The following is a 6,000-nucleotide window of genomic DNA, read 5'->3' on the forward strand; positions in this document are numbered from 1 at the left end:
AGAGGAGCAGGTGTCCAAACCCAGGCCTGGCCTGCTCCTGCTGTGGCTCACAGCCTCCAACTCACCTGGCAGAACCAGGAGGAGCTCGCGACAGGGGTGCCCAGCCGGCCGCAGCATAAATCATTATCACGTGGGGCTGCCCTGTTTAGGCCCCAGTCCTCACACACGCCCTGCATGGACTGGGGGACTGAGGTCAGGAACACTGGTGAAAATCTTCAGGCAGGCATCTTCACCCAGCTGCTTATCCCACCCACGACTTCTGGGGGAGGGGACAGTGTGACCAGGCTCAGCCCCAGCTGGCTCTTACCACTCGCTGCAGGCTCAGCTCCCACAAGCTGTCCCACCTCCAGCTCCTGCCACTCTGAGGGGCCTGGAGGGCAGGGTGCCCGGCGCATGACCAGCTCTCGGTTGTGGCCCACCCTCCACGGCAGTGGCAGTGGCCCGACTGCTTGTTGGCACTTTATTCACTTCTGGTTTCTGGCTGGAAGGGATCAAAAAGACAGAGTACAGGGGAGCGAATCCTGCCAGGGACTGAGGAAACAGATCCTGGGGAAAACCAGAGACCACGCTGGCACTTCAGGGGGACCCCAGTTGGCTCAACGCCCCCACCCTCCCACAGCCAATCACTAACCAATGTTCTCTCTGGAAATCGATCATAATTTCTGACCCAGTCAAAGCAGCGTCATCTCAAAGAGCCCAGCCACCACACAGGCAGCTAAAGAGTGCCTGCTGAAATGCAAGCCTGATCATTTCTGTGTCCCCAAGCACTTTCGTGTCCCCTGGTGCTCTCTGGACAAGCCCCCAGCAGCCTCTGCAATGCACACCCCCTGCCCTTCTCTCCCGCCCTGGCTGGCTTCCGCAGCTTGGCCACACTGGTCCTCATGCCTATCCACCTGACCTGGTTCTGGCAGGACGTTTGCTGGAGCCGTTCCTCCACCCGAACCCCTCCTGTTGAAGCCTGTTGGTTGCTGGTTCAGCCCCAACACCAGAACCCCCACCAGCCCCGGCCCAGCAGCTGGCCCGAGTAGCCGGGAGAGCGCAGTCTGTTTCGAAGGTTCAGGCTGAAGGCCGGGCAGCCCAGGGCGACCAGAGCAGCCCCACATGGGGACTGCGCCTCCGACTGTTCTGGCCCAGAGGCTCTAGGGTGGTCCTGTCAGTCTCATCCCCGGAGGCGCCACTGCTCGCCCCAGACAGTGCCTTAGGCCCAGGTCCTGTGGGCCCTGGCCCGAGACCCCTCCCTCCAGGGGAAGGCCAGTGACCTGGACGTCACAGACGCACCGGCTCGGAGCCCGGACCTCAGCCCGCACTGACTCAGCGAGGGCCTGTGGGATTCTGTGGGATACGAGTCCCACCTGTAAGGTCGTGCAGGGAGCACGCAGGTGCAAGCACTGGCAGAGCGAAACCCTCCTTAGAGCCTCCGCGGAGGGGGCTGGGCACGCCTCCTTCTGAATGACGCAGGGGGCGGGGCGCGCGGCGGGGAGGGAGGGGCGGGCGGGGCTGGCGGGCGGGCACGCTGTGCTCGAAACTGTCGTAAAAGGTGCGGGGCGCGCTGCCCCTGTGACTGTCGTAAAAGGGGCGGGGCGTGCGTCGCTGAAGCAGGCGACTAGCGGACACCCAGGTCATGGAACGCAAAGCGGGCGCCTTGGAGGAGGTGGCGGACAGTACCCGGCAGCAAGAGCGACACTACCAGCTGCTGTGGGCGCTGCAGAGCCTGGTGAAGGAGTTGCCCAGGTACACAGGCGGGGCGGGCGGCGGCCTGCCAAGCCAGCCTGAGTCCCGCAGGCGCTCACCTTGCACCCCCTGCCCGCAGCAACTGCCAGCAGCGCCTGTCCTGCACCACGCTCAGCGACTTGGCCCTGGCGCTTCTCGACGACACCATGTTCGAAATCGTGCAGGGGCTACTGGAGATCCAGCACATCACCTAAAAGAGCCTGTAAAACCAGCGCCTGCGCCTACAGAACGAGCACCGAGGTGAGCCGGGGCAGCGGGATGAGGCGCCTCCTCCTCCGAGTTGGAGGGTCCTGGCTGCTCTTGATATCTGTGCAGATCGGCTCCTTCCTTTGGAGTGTTCGGAAGAGGTCCCTTAGATTGACAAAATCAAGGGCGCAGAGACCGAGCGCCTTTTTGGTGACCAGTGGGTCCAAACAGTTTTGTTTTCAGTTGTGCAGCCCCCCTTCTTAGCAAAAACTGCCTGCTCGGGCTTTCCTGTGCCCCACCCCATTCCAAGCAGGATGGCCCTAGGCCTCGGTGCTTGGTTGGCCTGGCGCTAACTGCGTTGCCCCTCAGTAGTTGAAGGTCTGTTGACAGCTGTGCAGCGCTCTTCAGGGTTAGTTTCCTCTCACGCCTCGTAGGGTCTCATACCAGTTGCACATCAAATTCCTAAGCACTGTCCCTTTTGACACCCTTCCAAACCCGAACAGTTTCCCATTTGAGCCGCATGCTTGGTGGGCTTAGGAGCCCTTTCCTGCAAATTACACAGGTCGGGTCCCCCTGCACCATCAGATTTCCACCTATGCTGTTTTATTTTTACCAAAGTTCTTAAAGTTCAAACATTTAGAAAAGCTGAAAAGATAGTATAGTGCATACCCTTGTGCTCTCCACCAGAAGTTCAATGGTTAGCATTTTGCCATAGCTCTTGATATCCCTAAATACATACACATAACAGCTTAGCAGTTCACCAAGAGTCTTCAGCATTCCTGGAGACCAAGATTTTCAGCCCAGGAATGTTGACAGCTTCCTGGGGAGATGTAGCCATTTGGCACTTACTGGTCACTGGTGCTAGCTGCCGGGTGCTGCATGTTCCCTTTCGCCATGGTGGTTTCTTTGTGTCCCGTGATCACTTCGTCTGTACATTCCCTTCAGACTAGACAGTTTTCGCTCATCTGTGTTTATGCACAGTTCATCAGGGACCATGGAGCTTTGCTTGGTGGCCGAAGGTGAGCCCCTCAGAGCCACACAGAATCCTTGGCCCAGAGCCTCTTGGCACCCCAGGTTCATCCCAAACTTGGGCCTCCCAGGTCTGTGCCCACCCTTCTCCCTCAGGTGCTGTGGGGGGCTGGGAGCTGCAAATGGGGGAGGGAGCTGCCCACCCTGAAGGGCAGCACTGAGGGTGGTGGGGCCGACCACACTCCTGGTATGCAGAGGCCCCACAGTCAGGCCCAGTCCAGATGCTCTTCACCAGTTCTTCAGTGTCCTGTTTCTTTATCTCTTGGATCCTTTCTCATGCCTTTGCCTGAGGTGGTCTCCGACACTTGAGTACATGTCCCATGGATGATGGGGCAGAGCACACACAGCACTGCTGGCCTGTAGCCATGTGAGGCCTGAAGCCCTCAGACTGCAGCCTCCCTCCCTCCCACTGCCTCCAGTTGCCCTGGGTCTGGGACTGCAGCTCTGGCCCCACCTAGCCTTCCCCACCCCACCCTCTTTCAGTGCCCTGCACCTTCTGAAGTCCCCTGGAGACTTGCTGCCAGAGGAGGGCCCGGCCCTGGGTAACAGTGGGCCTGGGAGGATGGAGGAGCTTGACGTCCTCTCCAGTGCAGATACCTCTTTGGCTTGGCTGCTCTGCTTGGAGCAGGGCAGGTGCCCATGGGTGAGGGCTGCTGTCGAGTCCCACCACCTGCTGATGGGCTGTCATCCTTCCAGTGCTCAGGCAGGCACTGAGGCAGAAGCACCAGGAAGCTCAGCAGGCCTGCTGGCCCCACAACCTGCCTGTGCTCCAGGCAGCTCAGCAGCGATAACTAGAGGTACTGGGGGCACAGGCAGGGTGGCCAGCCCAGCTCTCCTGTGGGTACCACCTGGCTCTGCTGACTGGGCTGAGCTAAGGGGTACAGGGGGGCTCAGGTGTGGGTGGCTACCCTGTGCCTGAATGGGCCACTGGAGGCCTAGTGAGTCCCACTAGGTGTGCTGGGGCTGGGTGGAGGGTGAAGGCCCACCAGTGCTCGCCTGGATAGCAGCTCCTTGTGCATTGGGGCCTCTGCAGAGCAGGTGGCCTCGGGGGTACAAGGGCAATGGTGGGGTAATGGAGCCAGCCAGGAAGTGGCCCATCCTTCTCCCAGGGAGCACAGGGACAGCTGGAGACTGGCATTTAACCAACAAGCCATGGGGCAGTGGGTGCCTGCAGAGATGCGTGTGCAGTCCCAAGGCAGCCCCAAGTCGGGCCATTCATGGAAGCCCCTTGAAGCCCCACTTCAGGGTTTGGCTGGCCAAGGAGAGGCCTGGGTGTGGTAAGGATGCATCGGTGGTGTCAGAGCTGGTGCTACTGGGGACAGCAGCAGGCACTTGTGTTTGAGCCGCCCTCACCCTCCCCCACCCACAGAAGGTGGTGGAGCACCTGATCCGTGAGGAGCAGTGGGCGATGGACGGGAAGATCATCCTGGAGCTGGACCGCAAGGTGGCTGACCAGCAGAGCACACTGGAGAAGGCAGAGGTGGCTGGCTTCTAAGTGACCACCAACCTGCAGGTCAGTGCCTGGACCTGCTCTGCCCTAGCCTGAGTGCCCCTGAGCCCTGAAGACCCCATTCCATCTGAGGTTTCACCACTGGTCCCTGGGAATCCAGGCTTACAGTATAGGGGTGAAGTGGAAGGACTGAGACTCCAGAAAGGATTTCTGTGCTGTTCCCAGCACAGAGGCTGGGCCCACTCCCTACAGGAGGGTGAGCCAGCCAACCATGGGGCACTACCCACCCTCCCCAGGCCCACATGGCCCTCTTCTGCTCTCCTCCTACATGCCATTCTGAGCAGCCCTGCTGGGGGCAGAGGCCCAGATTCCACCCCTTACTGGCAGGCCATGATTGGCTTCACGGGATGGTTGCCCCATGGGCTCACTGCCTGGCACCTCTAGGCTGGGGTGAAAGGGGCCTGGGTCACTCTGATGCTCGTAGGGCCCCTCTGTATCCCAGGAGCTGATGCTGCAGATGAACCTGCTGGAGTTCATCCAGAAGCTGCAGCAGAGGTGCTCCCAGGCAAGGAAGGCATCCCTGGGACTGGGAGGTTGCTGGCAGCCGCCTGCTGCCCATGTGACCAGGAAGGCAGCCCTGTCCCAACATAGCCACAGGCAGCAGAAGGCTGGGCAGAGTTCATCTTCTTGACCTTTGGCCACTGCCTTCGCAGCTGCCTGCAGGGGTCCCCCTGCTGAGGAGAGGCCAGGTGGACCCTGACTGCCTGTCCCCCACCTTCATCTGGGACTTTCTGCCAAATGCTAGGATGGACTCATAAAGGGGAGGTGGGCCCAGCCTGCCACTGTCTGCCTCAGGGCCAGGCAGAGTGGGCCTGGGGCTTCTCACACCTTTTCACTCCACGGAGCACATCCCGACCTGCACTGGGGCCCACCCGAGTGCTTGTTCTGGTCTCAGCCACTCCCTTGGCAGCTGCAGCCCCCAAGCAGAAGAGGCTTCGAGGCCCAAGCTCTGTGTGACTCAGAGACATAAAGATGCCTCAGTGTGGCCTGCATGTGGCTTGTGTGACAGCTGTGGGTTCTGCCATAACCAGGGCCCTGGTAGGGCCCCCACCTCTGCTGCAGCAGAGGCCTCTGCCTGGGGGTCCCTTCCTGGGCTGTGTGCCCAGCCCACCATCCCTCCCCCTGCATGGAGACTGGGAGCCTCCAGGCCTTTCCTGTCCCAGCCCTGGTCCCAGGATGCTGTCACTACCATCTGCATGGGGACTCCACCCAAGCCCCAGGGCCTGAGGACCACATCAAGCCTGCTTCGTGGGGCTGGGGGCTAGAGAGTGTGGGAGAAGGCAGGGGGCTGAGTGTGTACCTGCTGCAGCCTGGTCAGTGTCCTGTGGGAACCACTAGGAGGAGCCTGATGCAGGTCATAGTTGCAGTGGGGGGCGGGGAGTGTGGAGGACTCAGGATGCCAGGGAATGGTCTCAGGAGGAGCCCCAGGGGGAGGGGGTATCAGGCCCACCTGGGGAGCTTGGCCTCTGCATCTGCATGAGTCCCCTTCATGCTGCCCTGAGCCCAGGGGCCCTGCTGGATCCTGAGTTGTAGAGTCAGGGTTG

General features: G+C 60.9%; 1 pseudogene across 1 annotated transcript; it reads left to right on the plus strand.

The window, feature by feature from the left end:
- The first annotated feature begins 1,596 nt into the window (after positions 1 to 1,596).
- LOC116545017 lies at positions 1,597 to 5,444 on the plus strand (annotated as a pseudogene). The gene is made up of 5 exons (XR_004266142.1): positions 1,597 to 1,731; positions 1,811 to 1,971; positions 3,643 to 3,743; positions 4,319 to 4,459; positions 4,899 to 5,444. The product of XR_004266142.1 is annotated as a protein DGCR6-like (transcript).
- The last annotated feature ends 556 nt before the right edge of the window (positions 5,445 to 6,000 follow it).

This window comes from Sapajus apella, unplaced genomic scaffold (genome assembly GCF_009761245.1).
Source record: "Sapajus apella isolate SASKATOON/1434 unplaced genomic scaffold, GSC_monkey_1.0 scaffold242, whole genome shotgun sequence".
In the NCBI taxonomy this organism is placed as follows: domain Eukaryota; kingdom Metazoa; phylum Chordata; class Mammalia; order Primates; family Cebidae; genus Sapajus; species Sapajus apella.